A 19,848-nucleotide genomic window follows, 5' to 3' on the forward strand; every position below is an offset into this window, starting at 1 on the left:
GTTGGCAACATTGGTTCCTACGAGTAGAACAGTAGTGACATCTGTAGTGAGAACATCGTTAGTTACAGATGGCAAAACCACTAGCGCCATCTATTGGTAAATGACAGTTTTTAACCATTAAAAATGTAATCGTGAATCGTTTTAGGCCTACCGAGAGCGCTACAAGTGAGATATTGTGCATCTCGCTCACGATTAAAATAATTCAACGCGTTAGAAAGTGAAGAAAAATGGCGGCTCGACCCCGGCGGTAAGGTTTTTGCAACATGTTATTACTAGTCAATGGAATGGAAACGGTCAGTATTTTCGAATGTCACCTTTAAGGTCAATGTGTGTGTGAACGGGTCAATTCAGCAGTACACGAGGATATCTGTAAAATAAAGTTTACGTCAAAATGGATGAAATGTTGTTACAAACAATGACAACAGTGAATGTACCCCGCTTGTCATAATAGGAAATTAATTGTATTTATTTTCTTGCTTAATTTATTGTAATAGGAAGGGTAATCGACTTTACGTAGTTGAAACAAAGTCCAAATTAACTTAAATAGTTGTACATGTCTTATTTATAGGCAGTTGTAATTTTTTGCAAAATCAGCGTTGTTTCTGAGCTATATTTATAGGAGTTTTAGAATATGCAATCAATTATGTGTCCTAATACCGAATCTTAGAGGCCATGTTACTCTGTTTAATTTAAATGATTGTCATTGAAATCTGTTGCAACTATTTTTTTGTGTGATGTTACAAATGATATAATTATGACCTTCTGACTCGTTCTCAAGGTTTTACTATAAAAGCCGTAACAGACTACCGCACCGCACCGCGACCTCAAGGTCACGGTGCGGTGCGGTAGTCTATTACGGCTTTAACACTCGCGAGTCTGGTGCATCCGGATGAACTTAGGTGACATATTAAGGCTTGTAACTTTTTATTGTAAAATAAATATCTAATAACTGTTTATACATATCTATTATGTATTTGATATCTTATTTATATGTATGATAAATATAAATTGTATCCTTTTATATAAAATCAAAAGTATCGTATAATATGTATGTCTATCCAATTTTAAGAATTGTTAAACCTATGTATATATTATACAAATTTATACCATGTAAAATACATTGTTATATTGAAAATTTTATACATGTACAGTACAGTTACTTGCCTTAAGATATCACCTAAAAGCGTGTCTGTATGTTACTAGTATATCGGAGATATGTTAATTTTTCATTTAGACAATAACGAATTACGTAGAATATGATGGAAAATGGTAAGTGATTTTTGTAAAATGGTTTATTTCCTTTTGGTATTACAATTTAAATTATAGCTCAGACACTCTTAAAGAGTTCTGTGTCACAGAATCAGAAATTACCTATTTACAAAACCCAGAAATTTAAAATTGTATCTGGCCTGCGTTCATTATGATTATTTTTTGATTTAAATTTGTAAAAAAATCAGTTCGCTTGTATCGTACAAGATTTCAGAGTGTTGCAGTTTTGATAAAGCTGAGTAACTGTATAATTTATTGTTATTATAATTTATTTTAACAGATAACGCTCCTCGTATTGTAAATGTGTTTATTTTTTTCTTGTTTATTGTTGGTGCCGTTTGTGAATCATGTGGACTACTTTATTGAGTTGAGCTACTTTAATATTGAAATCTCAAATATCTCGATACATTAAAAGGTTTGTTTGGATTTTTCGCGCCACATTTGCTTTTACCGACTTTCCTTTTATCGTTTGTGAAAAAGCCACAGAGAAAAGGATTTAAAATTACCACCGGTAAGTGGCGCCATCTGTTAAAGTAGCAAGCAGTTGTAAGTTTCTTTGCAATATTAGGCTATATCAATGTCGCGTTTGAACAACTATTTACTTAAATCGAATACGAATGCATTTCATTGTGTTCCAGGTTATAAATTAAGTTAGAAATCTGAATTTTAATGTTATTTATTATGTAATATAGATAGCTGGCCGAATGAATTATCCTACCCTCTGATAATATGGGTTATATTATAGGCAAGTGATGATGCATTTCTTATAAAAGATTGTATGCTACAAATGGTTTTAAGTTCCTTGAGCTGGATTCGATATTTAAAACTATTTGTTTTGAATAGGAAAGTTTACATCTTTGTACAATAATGGTGGCAAGAAAGGAAAAACATGTGTGTTTTAAGTTTTACGATTTGACTGCTGTTATAACCCATATTTAAGACGATTAAGGAACGAAAGGCTTGCAAATTTTATAATTTGCAAAGCACATTTATATTCTATTCAAATCAGTTCCTACTACATTGATTTAGGTTGAATTTTATTTGAAATTATTTGTTTTCTTTTTGCTTTGTAAAAATATTGTTAAGTTGCAAAGCCATACGATTACAATCGAAATATCGGCCTCGATGTAAGTAATGACATATTTAGCACAAGTATTTGAATCCGTATAGGATACTTATAGATATAATATAACAGAACCTATAAATATAACAACAGGACGCAACGTACAAAATGATATACGGTTGAAAAGTTGAAAGCAGTAGGTATGCTGCAAATCATATAACTTTTACATATGTACAATATGTGTCCTAAGTTACATCCTTGGGGCACACCGTCCGGTCCTTACTTTTAATGCAGATAAATGGTAATCCATTTTATACTTACATTTTCTAACAAAAATATAAAAGCAAGTGAAAGGGATCATGAATAGGATATTATACCTTCAGGGAATAAAATAAAAAAAAGTTAGATATTATCTTGGATTTTCTTGTGTTACAGTGTCCAATGCCTTGAATAAGTCCAATCTATATACGATAAAGAACTTGTGCGAAATATATGAAATTATCGAATCTCATTGCATTTCAGTATTAAAGTTTACGTCGGGGCTTTCTAAAATTTTTAATTTCGTATTACGTTGTTTAATTCGATTTATTTGTAAGCGGTTTTACGTTCTATACCGTCGCTTATCATAATTGTGATGCTATTTTTAGATTATTTTACGAATAGACATTTAATAAAGACATAAGCTCGTTTTGATAATTTATTTTTATTTTAATCCTTTCTATTTTTTTATTAACATTAATTTCTTTCAACACACTAACCATACCTTGCATTATAATAGTATACACTTTGCATTATAGTACAACCTATTGAAGTATTGACTGTAAAATGTGTGCTCATTTCTACTGCATTTGTTAAATGACATTTTGCAAAGAACCCTTCAAAGATCTCTTCCTAACTTGATTGGCAAAACAAATGTGTTGCATATTAAAACTAATTAAACTAACTCGAGAAGTCAAAACTGATAAATTTTACCAATATATAATTATATACGACCGACCGAATTATATACGATTATTATGACGACCGGTCTGGCCTAGTGGGTAGTGACCCTGCCTGTGAAGCCGCGGTCCTGGGTTCGAATCCCAGTAAGGGCATTTATTTGTGTGATGAGCACAGATATCTGTTCCTGAGTCATGGTTGTTTTCTATGTATTTAAGTATTTGTATATTATATATATCGTTGTCTGAGTACCCACAACACAAGCCTTCTTGAGCTTACTGTGGGGCTTAGTCAATTTGTGTAAGAAAGTCCTATAATATTTATTTATAATATTTATTTATTTATTTATTTATTTATTTATATATGCACAATCCTGAACAACACCTGATGTCCTGTTAATGAAATAACAAAAGCTACTGGAGATTACCTTAAATTGAATAATTATTGAAATAGGGTCGGTAGGGACAAGTTTATTTTACTTTGAGTACCTATAGGATTTACTCATCATTGAGCAAGATAGAAAAAGTACATTTAGGTAATTTTTTATGTATTAAAATCTAATTTAATTTTCTTATTAATAGGGTAGACAGTAAACATCGATTATTAACTTTTACAAAATTGTCATCACAATTAATTGAATTTATCAACGTTTGGAGCCAACGTAAGGTAGATTTACCCTATACCTAGAAAATGTTTTTGTAAAGTTTAGACTTATACTGTTGGGAAATCGCCTAAATTATTTGTGTAACGTAAGTAGGAGTAAGAATTAGTTTTCTTTTGAAATGAAAACTAAACTGAATTCACCAGACCGACCCTGCATAGCATAATAGCAATGAGTCATTATTGCAGACAATAATAGTAATATTTACTTGTATGTTATTGTCATTATCGGTCCATGTTGATTGGTATAACACATTTACGCCCTTTTTCAAAACCGAATATTAAAATAAATGTATGTAAGTTTGTTGTTTAACAACCAGTTCACAAATTAGTATGAAACTGTACCTATTTTCAGTCGAGTACCGTGTTTCGGCAAGGAAGCTTGCTGAGTTGCCTAAGTGAGGTACGAGATTGAAAATCTTGATTATATTACATTTAGACGGTTCAAGAACTTGAATGTAATTTTCGATATATTTACTAACTACATAACATAGTACAATGAATTCAGTCGATCAACCAAATATTTAGGTACCCCAATGTAACAAAATCGCATGCTTTCCTTGAACTGTCTAAATGGGACTTTAAAGTTCTGATGACATAGCTTTTCTTTCGTTCTATTTTCGGAAGAAAATGCGTTTAATGTATCACGATATTTGGCATGGTGTTTTAAAACTGGAGCAAAGTTTGATGTGGAATTGATACATTTTGATAAAATTTTGTGATTTCGAGGTTGGCCCCATAGTAAAAGTTGTTCAGTATCTACCTACATATTCACCCCTTAGAGTTTGGTCATTGATAACTGATAACAAAAGCACCCTGTATGTGTGGTGGTCAAAAATCGTGGGTTCGAACGTATACTGTATGGAGCAGAAAAATCGTACTTAAAAAAATGAAAAGAGGACTAAATATTCGGTCAGGATCTTTATCATGCACAGACAATAGGTTAACCCTTTACCAGACTGACAGTTCAAAAATGACAATCGAATGTCAGTCTTACTGATATCTAGATTAAAACACTTGTTTGAAGTGCCGTTTGTGGGAAATACATACCCCTTAGCCTGGTAAAGGGTTAAGTTACCTTCGGGTATCGACTATCGAAGCGCTTGCATCACAGAATAAACAATAGTACTAGGTACAGAAGATTCACTCTCTAACAAATCGCGTCTGTTACGACAGATATGACCGCTAGGTGGCGCAAGCGCGAGCAGGCGTCCGTTCCGTAGCACTGCGCGGAAACTACTACTATGGCTATATAGACACCATAATTGGTGTGGGCCGCCTGTACTTACTTGTAGCGACGCGACGAAATCGCGAAGTGAGCCACGCCTGCTTGCATTTAGAGTTAGGTCCTTAAGCGGCTGTAGGCTTCTGTAGCGTTATTATAATTAATCGGCTTTGGAAAAGGGCATTAATTAGATATTTGAGAAATAAAGACGTTTAATGTTGATGTTGGTGGTTTCATTTGACCTTATCCTCGATGACTAGAAGCAAGCTAGCAAGTGTTATACGTCATAATTTCATATAACTTTGAAGTTTAAAATACCACTTGCACTGCTTGTGCTATCAAAATCGTTGCAGACTTATCTTGGTCTAACTCTAGTAGCTCTGTGAACTGTAGACCTCGTGTATAGTACACTCTGCCATTTAAAAAAAATTAAAATCTTATAGGATGTTTTCGTCCATCAAAAAACAACTAGTGCCCACCGAAATATCAAATTATATTTCATACATAAGTTTCAGTTAACAGATTCAGTGCCGAAAGCCCGACTATCGGGTATTTTATGATTTCGTTCCCAGGCCGGACGACTCGATAGTCGCGCGATCGTGGTACTATAGCTTTATATGACGAAGTTTTTGTGGCCTGGCGCGGATGTCTTGTTTGGCTGGGTGGCAATGAATGTGTGTTAATACTGAACTCTGTAAAGTACCTAGTAAGCACCACCACGTTCACCACTTACCTAATTTAAATTAAATACCATTCATCCAATTTCACATTAGGTCTCAAGTTTACGGCCTCCGCATTTTGCAGTACCTACTTTATTTGCCTATTTCTTTATCACTGACTAAACAAACAATAGTAGCATTTATTTCAGTCATCTGTAATATAATGGTTCACGAAAATAAACGTCCCTGCTGAAATGAAAACAAATAGGGTTGTCGGAGTGAAATTCATACCCACGGGACATCTCTACACAGACGACGGAACAGGTCAGAGTAACAACAGCTTCGCAAATATAAAATTCAAAACAAAACAAGCAACCGTTAAGATCTATATGTAAATAATCCTTCCTCCTCCTCTCCTCTGCCTCCTCTATTCATAACTACTAAAATTACGATTTTCACGAATCTAAACAACAATTAAATTTTTTGCATTTCATCGGCTAACTGTCCAATTATCGATTTCGTTTGTATAAATCTGTTACTCTGGTTAGTTCAATCCTCTGTGCTCCTGCAGGACATAATAATACAACAAGTTGCACTGTCAACAATAAATAACAATATTTATTCGTCCTTGTGACATACAACTCTAATTCTAACATTATTTATATTATGCTTCGTAATTCGTAACCTAAGGCTGTTACAATATTGAAGGGCTTATTCAGATAGATTCTTTCGAACGTGTTTTATATCTAGTGATCGTTATTGTCAACGTGCAGTTTTCGTAGCAAAGGGTATGGTTGGCAGAAAAAACACATACATTTGAATATTCACTTTTGTTCTTAACTATAAAATAAATACTTATCTTAGGATTACACCTCTTTCAGTCTAGATATAGGGGAAGTCCGGGCATAGTGAACACCTTTACCTTTGACTTGACATAACAGAAAAAATTAACGAGGAAGAAATGAAAAAAGTATCAATTCTGATAGCCATTTCCATGACGTCTGTTAGCCAGGAGCCATTATCGATCTTTTTTTGATATTTATATACCATCTGTAACAAAATATTATAATAAAAAAAAATTACCTAATAAATTCAAAGTGAACACGCTATCCGCTTTGCCCGATCCACTTTGCCCATTCAGTCAGTTAAAGAAATTAAGAATTAAAAAAAAATAACCGTTGGATTGTTTTAAAAGAAATGCGTTATAAAAGGAAGATACTTTAATAAGCAATAGAAGCATCTTGAATTAAAATTCGAGATAATTACTGTGACAAAATAACATACAATGGACTTACCTTTCAAAATCGAATATTTTGCACTAAAAACACATTTTGACTCGTCACCGACGACGCTCACAGCGACCGCTCCCTGTGACGTTTGCCGCTCATAGAGCAAAGGATCCTGAACATCATATAGGCGCGTAATGCGACAAAGTCGAATAGTTTAGGATTGGGAGCCCGAATTCGCTTTGCCTGGGGTGTTCGCTTTACCCGGACTTCCCCTAACTCTTTACGGTACAAAACCTTTTCTGCCCTAATATATTGTTAAAACAATGTACGTCAATAGTTATTTGTACAACAAGAGATCAAAGTTTTATATTTCTTCGAGTGCTTATTTTGAGTCCCGTGCAAGCGAAAGATTCTACACTAGATTCACGAGCGTAGCGAGTGAATCTAATTTAGAATCTTGAGCGTAGTAAGGGACTCAAAAGCGCACGAGATGTAAATAACTTTGATCTCGTGTAGTTCACAAAACTTTTCACCTCAGCAGTGAGAACATATTAGAGAACCCGAAAAATGTATTCCTTCTTCATCACTTACCTATTCACACATGTTTTCTTAAGATATACCAACAATTAAGTTTTCACCTCAGCAGCTCGAACAAGGGTACTTTGCTACTTAAAAACAGTGAGTAAAATCGCATTTTGCTCACTGAGTGAGCAAAATCGCATTTTGCTCATTTTGTCTCACTGAGTGAGCAAAATCGCATTTTGCTCATTTTGTCTCACTCAGTGAGCAAAATGCGATTTTGCTCACTGTTTTTAAGTAGCAAAGTACCCTTGTTCGAGCTGCTGAGGTGAAAATTACATTAAATGTCATTACAACTGTAGTTGCGTGTTGCGTGCAATATTTTAGAGACTTAAATTAACCTTCTGTGACTTACGGTAACGTACAAAGGTCATTTTACAGCTATTTAAAATGGATTTTTTCCAATCGACATGAACAACTGACAGCTAAATATGTTGAGCAAATTTTAGTCGTTTATTCAGTATAATTTGGATAAGTGATTATAAATATGTATATAAATCTCATAATTTGTGAAATATATAATGCTTAAAATACTTGCGTATTTGTTTTTTTGTCAACCATACTTTGCTACCAATACAGCACGTTGATAACGATCACTATTTATATCAAAAAACTAGTAAAAGATATCTCTACACTACTACTCTGGGTGTAACTAATCTGTGTGTGTCGGTGTCTACGAGCTGGCGCGTTTTTTGCGCAAAAACTCAACTTCACTGTGCAGAGGGGAATGCGGCCAGTGTCCGGGAAAAATGCCTCAGGCTAATTTAAGTTTAGATTTATGATCATTTTTCATTTTTTAAAAGCAGATTGGATAAAAAATAAGCTACCCAAATTACTAACTCCACGCAGATGAAGTAGCGGGCAAAAGCAAGCATGTAACATAAAAGACTCATTGCTCACTGAAACCTTTCTCCTGAAAACATTTGAGCCGTTGTATTTATATGTGACGTTATCTATAAAAAGGGACCTTATTGTCGATGGTGCTTACGCCATTATTAACGATGCGCCGATATAAATAAAATGCCGCGCGACCCTGCGCGGCGTAAGCGCCATCGACAATAAGGTCCCTTTTCATAGATAATGCCCCATATAACGCTGAGCACACCACACTTGACCTGCCTTTAGACGAGTTTTCGGATAAAATGAATACGAGTATGAACAGCAAATCCATTATTCGGTTGACTGAGTCTACTCGTATGGAGCAGACTCAATTACGTACAAAAAGGGGCGTGTGCGAGCTTCGAAAATATTGTTATCGTGAAATAGGTACATAGTTATTTGTTTTACAAGGGGTTGTTGTTTTTCTAGGCACGAGTGTACCTAAACAAAAATTTTCACCACACAAGGAAGATACTAATGTAAAACACTACAAATCAAATATAAATGAATGGTATTTTATCATTGAAAATCATCATTTAAAAGCCAAAATGAGGATACAACTCAAAATCACCATCAATGACTTTGCAACTGTTTTTGAATAATTAAGTTTTTGGCAAAAAAAACATTTTTGGTACAAGCTTTTATCGCTGACTGTACTTTTTTTACGACAGACAACTAATACTCATCGAGACAATTCTAAAAACCCCTAACACATTAGGTTGCGTTATTTCATCTCAGAGTTCCTATGGCCACCTCCTGTCTCCATCATCAGATCAGCTCGATGGTACCATAATATTGCATTGTCACCCGACTTACATGTACCTATATGCAAAATTTCAGCCCAATTGGAAACCGGGAAGTGGATCAAATTTAACTTGCAAGATTTGATTACAGACCGACAGACAGACAACGGGACAGGTGAAACTAAATAAAAGCTTGTAAAAAAAGAAAATCCTTTACGAGCGAGCTAGTGTGGTAAAAAATACATATATGGTCCATAATGAAAAGGAAATATTTTACTTTTATGTGTGTACCAAATTGTCATAAAAAAAGACAATCGGCCAATTAAAAAGATAATCTAAAACAATGTCCAGGCATAGGGCGTACAGTTTTAATTGGAGAGTGTAAGTGGGTCGGTCATTATGCGTGCCCCAGTTGCGAAGGTCGGCCGGCACTGATTTTAGACATAGGCTTACCTTGTGTATAGAAATAGTGCATTGATAAAAAAGCGGCCAAGTGCGAGTCGGACTCGCCCATGAAGGGTTCCGTATTTAGGCGATTTATGACGTATTAAAAAAAAACTACTTACTAGATCTCGTTCAAACCAATTTTCGGTGGAAGTTTACATGGTAATGTACATCATATATTTTTTTTGTTTTATCATTCTCTTATTTTAGAAGTTACAGGGGGGGGGGGGACACATTTTACCACTTTGGAAGTGTCTCTCGCGCAAACTATTCAGTGTAGAAAAAAATGATATTAGAAACCTCAATATCATTTTTGAAGACCTATCCATAGATACCCCACACGTATGGGTTTGATGAAAAAAAAATTTTTGAGTTTCAGTTCGAAGCATGGGGACCCTCGAAAATTTATTGTTTTTTTTTCATTTTTGTGTGAAAATCTTAATGCGGTTCACAGAATACATCTACTTACCAAGTTTCAACAGTATAGTTCTTATAGTTTCGGAGAAAAGTGGCTGTGACATACGGACGGACAGACAGACGGACAGACAGACAGACAGACAGACAGACAGACAGACATGATGAATCTATAAGGGTTCCGTTTTTTGCCATTTGGCTACGGAACCCTAAAAAGGGAAGTATTGAATTGTCGGCCGTGTGGGGGCAAGGTCGTTTAGTAAAGCGAGGCAGGCAATCCTTGTCCAAAATGATTTATTTATTTTAATAGTACAAAATGGTCATGACAACCTACATTTTCTCTAGAGGAACGTCGTTAAATCATAGGGCTGCTCTGTAGCCCGTCTATAACTTTAATAATCTTACTCGTGTATTATTTACTGTATCAAGTCACTTCTAAACCTACTACTTAACCTTTCATACGAAGCCATATATGTATATTTATATATCGTACGTATTTTCACGCAAACGTACGAACGTGTTTTGCTATTTCAGCCAGTCTCGGTACATGTAAAAAGTACTGAGGTTGACTGAAGTAGCATGACTAACATCTGTAATATCTGTAATCCGTTGTTTAAATATTCACTCGTGTTACAACCCATACTACCTATATTTTCCCTCCCTAAGCTTTGCTAGTATAGGTAGATTTAAGTTGGCTACCCGCCCCGACATTGATGTATTGAAAATCTTTCGGACTTCGTTTAACGCTTCATTTCAAACACATTACGGTCAAGAAAATCTTTCTATATGGCAAAAATCTATACAACATGTATTTCTGAGGGCCGGAACGCTTATTGGATGTACTCGATTCAGCTTGGGCAAAAATTGGGGACTTTACGTGCAACCTTGTTATTTTTCACAGATGTAAGTATGCAGGTTTCCTTACGCTGTTTTCTTTCACGGTCCGTAATAAATATCAAATGAATTTCCGTAAGTATATGTCGGCGGCAGATCGTAAAATCGGACATATCGAGATATTCCTAGGCATATCATGAAACGCCGCCATTTCATGATCTGTCTGACTAAGTTTAACCCAGGCGTATCACGATCTGCCTTATAAAAGAGGCGGCAGATCGGTCAGACCAATGTATTCGTTGATATTCCTAGCTTCATACCGGGCGCATCGTAAAATAATTGATGAGATATTCCTAGGCATATCATGAAACGCCGCCATTTCATGATCTGACTAAAATTAACTCAGGCATATCACGATCTGTCTTATAAAAGATTCGGCAGATCGATGGGAGCAATGTATTCGTCGAATTCCTAGCTTCATTCATACCGATCGCATCGTAAAATAATTGCATTTTTTGCCACTGGTGGCGCTGCATTCTATATGGCGCTGCGTCCGAGTCCAGTGTTGCCAGATCGTACCTTTTAATACAAGTTTACGTTCCTTTTGAGCCTTGAGGTTTGCTCGATATGGCTGGTGGTCGCTAGGCAGATCATGAAATGCCGGCGTTTCATGATCTGCCTAGGAATATCACCCCTTGAGGTTTGCACGATATGGCTGGTCGTCGCTAGGCAGATCATGAAATGTCGGCGTTTCATGATCTGCCTAGGAATATCACCCCTTGAGGTTTGCACGATATGGCTGGTCGTCGCTAGGCAGATCATGAAATGCCGGCGTTTCATGATCTGCCTAGGAATATCACCCATTGAGGTTTGCACGATATGGCTGATGGTCGCGCTAGGCAGATCATGAAATGCCGGCGTTTCATGATCTGCCTAGGAATATCACCCCTTGAGGTTTGCACGATATGGCTGGTGGTCGCTAGGCAGATCATGAAATGCCGGCGTTTCATGATCTGCCTAGGAATATCACCCCTTGAGGTTTTCACGATATGGCTGGTCGTCGTTAGGCAGATCACGAAATGCCGGCGTTTCATGATCTGCCTAGGAATGTCACCCCTTGAGGTTTGCACGATATGGCTAGTTGTCGCTAGGCAGATCATGAAATGCCGGCGTTTCATGATCTGCCTAGGAATATCACCCCTTGAGGTTTGCACGATATGGCTAGTCGTCGCTAGGCAGATCATGAAATGCCGGCGTTTCATGATCTGCCTAGGAATATCACCCCTTGAGGTTTGCACGATATGGCTGGTCGTCGCTAGGCAGATCATGAAATGCCGGCGTTTCATGATATGCCTAGGAATATCACACCCTACTATTTGATATGCCTAAACGTCGCTAGGCAAATCGTCAAACGTTGATGTTTGAACGATATGGCTGGTAGTCGCTAGTCAGATCATGAAATGGCGGCGTTTCATGGTATGCCTAGGAATATCTCGATATGGCCGATTTTACGATCTGCCTCCGACATATATAACCCGAACAGCCTCCTGAAGACAATAGCTGTAAAGTGTCATTCAATAGAACTTGCTAACTATGTAAACAAAAGTTACTAGTAAATTGACATTTAGTGTCCATTTTAGTATGGCGGTTTGTTTACATAATTAGCAAGTTCTATTGAATTCTATTGTAAGGAATAAGTGCTCAGTAATGCAACGCTTCATTAAAAATTCGTTGTCATTAGTGAGTTACGAATACTAACATAGTTTTTAGGTTTTAGTTTGCATATAGGTAATACTAACAAAATGGATCTTGTTGTCTAAATAAATAAACATTTATTATTATCTGGTTTTTCATATTTTCTCGGCTTTCACCGGATTACTGCTATGCACGGACCTGGGCCAAGTGCATCTCAGGTTTAAGTGTAATATCTATTATCTCTTCATAAGGTACCTATACAGGCGGTACAGCAGATTGAGCGTTCCTGACCGTTGTGTGAGTCTCCAAGTTTGCGGTATTATTATAAATTCCGGGTAAGTACATAAGTAGATTTTTTCATAGATTCAAGGGACCGTAGACGTGACTATATGGTTTAAATTTCAACTCGATACCTCCACGCGTTCCCGGGATAAAGGGTCTTTACATACAGACAGACGGACGGACGGACAACAAAGTGATCCTATATGGGTTCCGGTTTTTCCTTTTGAGGTACGGAACCCTCAAAATTGTGATTTTCTTTTACTCGCACTTGTGTAATCCAAGCTGTGAAATAAATGATAATGTAAAGGTATTAAAAATACTTTGTATAGCCTTATTGACGGTTAACATTTATTATAATTTGGTTAACAATAACCACAAACTAAACATAAGGTCAATATGGCTAATTCCGTCTACTAGCGTTTTTCTCGTACGACGAACAAAATTGATAATTTCATCGACAAAGCAGCCATTGTTGCTTTTAGTTTCAAAAATTATAGTTCGTTTTTTTTTGCATTAGAAAGAACTTGAAAGAAGGTAAGCGATCTTGACATGTCTTTTAATTGAAAAACGCTTTTTAAAAATCAGTAACTATTACTTATAAGCGCTGGTGGCCTAGCGGTAAGAGCGTGCGACTTGCAATCCGGAGGTCGCGGGTTCGAACCCCGGCTCGTACCAATGAGTTTTTCGGAACTTATGTATGAAATATCATTTGATATTTACCAGTCGCTTTTCGGTGAAGGAAAACATCGTGAGGAAACCGAACTAATCCCAATACGGGCCTAGTTTACCCTCTGGGTTGGAAGGTCAGATGGCAGTCGCTTTCGTAAAAACTAGTGCCCACGCCAATTACTGGGATTAGTTGCCAAGCGGACCCCAGGCTCCTATGAGCCGTGGCAAAAATGCCGGGACAACGCGAGGAAGATCAGTAACTATTACTTATGAAAGCAGAAGAATATACATGATCGTATTAGATTCATAAATGTTACATATTTGCCGCAAATTATTTTTAAAATGTGTTTTTCAATTAAAAGACACATCAAGATTGTTAACCTTATTTCTAATGCTAAAAAAAACGTAGTATAAAAGCAGATGCTTTTTTTCCTACGATAAAAAAAAAATCCGCTCTTGGACGGAATTAGCCACATTGACCTTATACTAAGTTATATCATGTTATATAAACATTATAATTGTACAAACATCTTCATCAACAATTTTATATGTGCAGTCATATGATGCAGGTTTAATCGGTTTTCATTTAAATTTCAATGTAGGTACAGTTGTGAAATAGTGCTTGAATGTTAGTTAGAAATGCAGTGTAAAATAAGCACTTATTAATAGGTAAATACAGTAAAATCTTATGCAACCATGAAACTTTGTCAGTTTACAAAAGAATACCTAGGTAGTACTTAAAAATCTACTTTAGTTGTATTAGCGAGACAGGACAATAAACAAGATATATACCTATAGGCAACAAAAATGAGCTAGCCCGCAAAACTTAGGTATTTTTTACGTCATATTACAAAATTTCAAATATATATATCTATGTTTTTTGTCTATACGGTCTATACAAGTAAATAGGTACTACTGTCATACAAATATCAAATCAAAAATTACATTTTTATAGTAGGAATACGACTCCCATATACCTCTCGTGTCGAATGATAACTCCTATGACAGTTCCTTAAAGTCTCCTTTGGTTGGGAAAACCGGTCAAGTGTGAGTTGGCCTCGCGTTCCAAGGGTTCCGTACGTTACCCAATTTTTAACAATCTATTTTTTTATGTGGAACGTGAATGAAATGCCTTTAAAAACCCGTAGGGGTCGGATCCAATAGGTACTAAGTAATTAAGTCCGACTCACGGTTGAGTGCATATTTCTAATAGGTTTTCCTGACATCTATAGGTAAAAAACTATTTTGTGTATTTTTTTCAAATTTTTTGACACAGCAGTTTCAGAGATAAAGGGGGGGGGAATGGTCGGACAGACAGACGCCCGAGTGATCCTATAAGGGTTCGGTTTTTTCCTTTTGAGTTATGGAACCCAAAAAATATGTTTTTTCGGTATTTTTACTACATAAATGGTACAAAAAAAATCTACAAACATTTTACGTGACAGTGTTAGGTATATAAAAATGAACTGTCATAGAGGGACCATCATTCGACGTGAGGGGACAGAAAGTTGCGAAGGCTGATTGAGACAGGAATAGCCCCGGCCACCGGTCCAATAGCTCAGTCGCCGCATCACTGCTTGCCTTAATAAATACGGGGGGAAAGGGGTTAATCGGGTCTGCAACGAGTATGTTCTAAAGTCTATTTATTCTTTCCGTAGACAAAAATGACATTTTATGTGTTGCTAGTTTTTTACGTCTTGTAAATAGTGTTGTGCTACAACCGGTACTAACCGAAAATAAACTATTGGGAGGTTGATGAAGTGTCTGTAACACAATGAATGGATAACCCGTGACGTGCTAAAAGGGGACATTAGGAGATGTATTAAAAATATGAAATAGCGTAGGTAAAAATGCCATCATTTTGAGGTATTTAGAAATTTTGTATCCAGGTCTATACACAATATTTCTAATATTTTAAAGCGATTTTATTGTAAGATTAACAGTCACATCGAAGCTACATATCATATAGCTCATAATTCACCAAGTTACTCATCCTATTTCTCTACGTATACTAAGTTTTATTTAAATGAGAACCTTACTTTGTACTTTTCGTGGCCTGTTTTATAAAGGAACCATTTAGAGTTCATTTTTTGTTTATTTTGAATCTAAAATTAATTTAATATTTATCGGTTATTCACATACCGAAATCAAAGATCATCACTGTTTGTTTTAAGCTGGCCACATTATTTCTACGTTGACATTTGTGGTTGTCATTTTAGTCTACGGAAAGAATAAATAGACTTTAGCCTTAGAGGATATAACCAAACCTATCGAAAGTAGGCGGCCAATGGTCATACACAGACGTAGGAATCCGTGGGAAAAATTTTCTTGACAGATGGGGACTTCCTATATCCATAAACCGTGCATAAACCCAATTTTCGATGCTAGTTCTTTAATATGGGAGTACGCTCTTTTCTTGAAGGTTTGAAGGTCGTATCGGTCCGGAAATACCGCAGGCGACAGTTCATTCCACAGTTTAGCCGTGAAGCCGTGTGAGGCAGGAAGTTTCTGGAGAAACGCGCAGTTGAGGACTGCCGACCATCTAAGCGGTGAAGATGGTAATGTTGTAGCGTAGGGCGATGGCGAAAACTACTTGAATATTCGTGTCAAAATTCATGTTATTTAAGAACGTAGATTTAAAATAAGAGCTTAACCACAGAATAAATAATAGTACTAAGTACAGAAGACTCACTCTCTAACAAAAAACGTCTGTTATGATCAGCACAGATATGACCGCTAGGTGGCGACAGCGCCACGCGCGGCTTATGGCTTTCCCCAAAATTTGGGCCGAACGGATGTACTTTTAACTACCTGTAGCAAAGCGACGAAATCGCGGAGTGAGACACGCCTGGCTTACCTAACTTAGATTGTAATGGCGGCAGTTAATTTCGTATGGCTTATATTTAAGTACTGAGTTGTCTTTGAAATATTAATGTTTATCTTAAGAGGGTTTAATAAGGAAAGCTCGACACTCAAAACAACTTAATGTTCCCCTCAGTGTCACGACTTCATTCAGCGTGACGACTGGTAACAATGTGAAACAAATTGAATTTGTATCGTAACTGGGGGCGAAGCTCTTGACATCTCACAAAGTGATCTTCTAGTACAGTCATTTTATCCAAAAAACCGACCCTACCCGACCTACCCGTGAATAATTAGTTCTTGGATTTTTTTTTCGTAGGTCCCTCGGGGGGGTCACTGGGAGTGTAAATTCAAAAAGTAGACTGAATCAGGATCCTGTGTATATTCAAAAAATGGTTTTTTCAAAAAAAAAAAAATGGTTTTTCTTGAATAACTCTGCCATTTTTGATTTTACAGTAAAACCGTGAGGACAAAAATTGTAGAAAATTTGATTCTCTACAAGTTTGGTCCTTACAATTTTTCTTCTAGGATCGATATTTTGGAAATTAAATTTGAAAAAAGCGACCAATTCGAAATATTATCATTATCTCGTTTATTTTCAACTTTACGGCATAAGTGAAGAGGACTAAACTTGTAGAGAATCAAATTCTGAAATGTCCAACTTTGTACAAAACGTACAACATTAAGTGACAACGATTCGGTCAAAACTTTACATAAAAGGTCTATTATGATCAAAACAGGCCGCGTAGCCAACATGCCAATCGCTTACGCTCCGTAGCGATCGAAACGCAACTGTCACTGTCACTAATATGGAAGAGTGATAGAGAGACACAAAGCGTTTCGTTGTCGAAGCGATAGCGATTGTCACCTTGGCTAGGCCGGCTGGAGCTCTAAAGTCCGTATTGTCGCAACAAAGGTTTTCATTTCAACCGACTACAAGAAGAGGTTTTCAATTCGTCGGGATTGGGATTTTTTTTCAATGTTCTTTCTTCTTGTTCTTGAAAATGAAAATATTCTTGAAAATGTTCTTGTTCGATTTCTAAAAGATGGCGAAAGGTAATTTTAATATTTTTGAAAATATTATATATTACTACATTAATTGTCATCAGATTAAGAAATTTGCAAATATTATTGTACCGGACCGGAAATGGTGGTCTATGTGTAGTAGTATTAGTAAACAAAAGACTATCGTGCCATTTTATTACTGCCAATTATTTATTTGAAAATCGCGCATCCTTAATAGTAGCGCAGTTCACGTCAAAGATATGTTTACACTTTTGAACCTTATTCCTCTGTAATAAGGCTGTACACTTTGCTTTAGGTAGTTTGTGAGCTTGTTATCTGAAGACTTATTTCTGAAGCCCTCGGCAGCGTGAGGGCCCTCGGCTGCGACTTGACATCTTTTCGAGTTTGGTCGCACTTTTTTTAGGGTTCCGTACCCATAGGGTAAAAACGGGACCCTATTACTAAGACTCCGCTGTCCGTCCGTCCGTCCGTCCGTCTGTCACCAGGCTGTATCTCACGAACCGTGATAGCTAGACAGTTGAAATTTTCACAGATGATGTATTTCTGTTGCCGCTATAACAACAAATACTAAAAACAGAATAAAATAAAGATTTAAGTGGGGCTCCCATACAACAAACATGATTTTTGACCGAAGTTAAGCAACGTCGGGCGGGGTCAGTACTTGGAATTTGGATGGGTGACCGTTGTTTTGCTTGTTTTGCGCGGAACCCTCCGTGCGCGAGTCCGACTCGCACTTGGCCGGTTTTATATGACAGCCAATCTTGTACATACGTTGTAAATCTGTGGGACTAGTATCCCATTTCAGTAGAGCAAGAATTAATTTAATGACCTACTGCAGTATAATTTGTAGCTTTCAAGTAGAGCCCGCCGGTTAATCCTATTGTCTATTGTTAAGTAAAACCGCACGTGCCTCTTACCTGCAAAAAAGGGTCTTAATTATTCTATTTGGCACCTGAGCGCGAGCTAGTCCAACGCACAAAAAACCAGTGTAGGTGCGCTCTCCGATAACGCGCCTTTGTTACGCATCTCGACGACACATTTTAGACTGGTTCTGTAGCATTCGACTCGCCGGCACTCAGTATTTCGGTTACTGAGTTGAACGGACCACACACATATTTATCCATTAGTCCATTTTGAATCTTATTGCAATTTCCATAGGAGTTGTAATTCAATTACCTGGGTAAAGTGAATGAACGATTTTTTATGCAGGTGGTTGTGGCACGTGGCACGAGCGGTTTTACTTAACAATAGACTATAGGATTAGCCGTCGGGCTCTATTAGAAAGCTACAAACTATACGCGAGGTGAATATATAGGAGGTTTTTGGTTGTTTCCTTATGATGGCTGGTAAGTAGAAATTACTTTTAAGTGATGATTATGAATAATAAATACTTACTCGTATTTATAAAGATCCTTTGGATTTGATTTGTAATGTTTTACAGTTAAAGTTTTCCTGGCGTCGGTGAGGTGAAAAATGTCGTGTAATAAATTTCCTTAGGTAGCAAAGTTTGTTTCACTCTCGTGGCTTGAAATCTTCGCAACGCTCGAATCTTGAGATGAGAGCTTGTCGCTAACATTGAAATAAAAAGGAAACTATACAAATGCCTTCTAGGATTTTGTAGGAGTAATTTACCCTGATTTTTTTGATTAGTTTACACATCCTTCTAACTAATATATTGTTTAACTTATTTTACATATATTACGCAAACACATAACACTGTTTAATTGTCTTTAAGTAAGTATATGCAATTCCTCTTTTCTACAAATTCACTCGTGCTAACAATACAATTTAATGTTGGCTCATGTTAGAACGGTCCGGGTCCCTACCCAGGCTTCCGACACTTCATTTTCTATGAAAAATAATTGATGATCATTTGCCTGCCTATAGAAAACTGGGGGCTTAGCCAAGATGACAATCGAAAGCAGAGAAACGAAACGCTATCTGTCTCTATCGCACTGACATGGAACGCACTCGCGTTCCGTTTTCTGCAAACGATTGTCATTTTGGCTAGGCCCCCTGAAGAGTTTTGACGCCTCGGCCCGGACCCGAACCGGTCTAGTGTGCTGTCTTCCTCTATAATTATAACTGTCGAAAACAATCGACGGGCCAACCGCTATTTTGGTCAATGGTTTATAAATATGTATGTTTATGTAAATGTTAAAATAAGTGGATTTTATTTTTTCTTAGTTTACAACTGCTTTTTAAATATCTGAAACTACCAATCTGCCAGCTTTGCTGAAAATGCTGAAATGTTACATCTACAGTAAACACTTTAAAACAGGTAACTTATATTTAAAAGTCCTTTAACACATAACTCACAACTTTTTTCACAGAAGTCTGCCACTATCCGGACTATCGTTGACGTCACTGCGCTGCC

The 19,848-nt window shown here is 36.7% G+C and overlaps 1 long non-coding RNA gene across 1 annotated transcript in view; it reads left to right on the forward strand.

The window, feature by feature from the left end:
* Positions 1-13,506: 13,506 nt before the first annotated feature.
* The window catches only part of LOC134657026 (uncharacterized), a 61,099-nt gene continuing 54,757 nt past the window's right edge, over positions 13,507-19,848 (forward strand). Inside the window, exon 1 of the long non-coding RNA XR_010097581.1 lies at positions 13,507-13,647. This is a non-coding gene — a long non-coding RNA (uncharacterized LOC134657026). The remainder of the gene's footprint in view (positions 13,648-19,848) is intronic.

The sequence above is a fragment of the Cydia amplana genome, chromosome 19 (genome assembly GCF_948474715.1).
Source record: "Cydia amplana chromosome 19, ilCydAmpl1.1, whole genome shotgun sequence".
NCBI lineage: Eukaryota > Metazoa > Arthropoda > Insecta > Lepidoptera > Tortricidae > Cydia > Cydia amplana.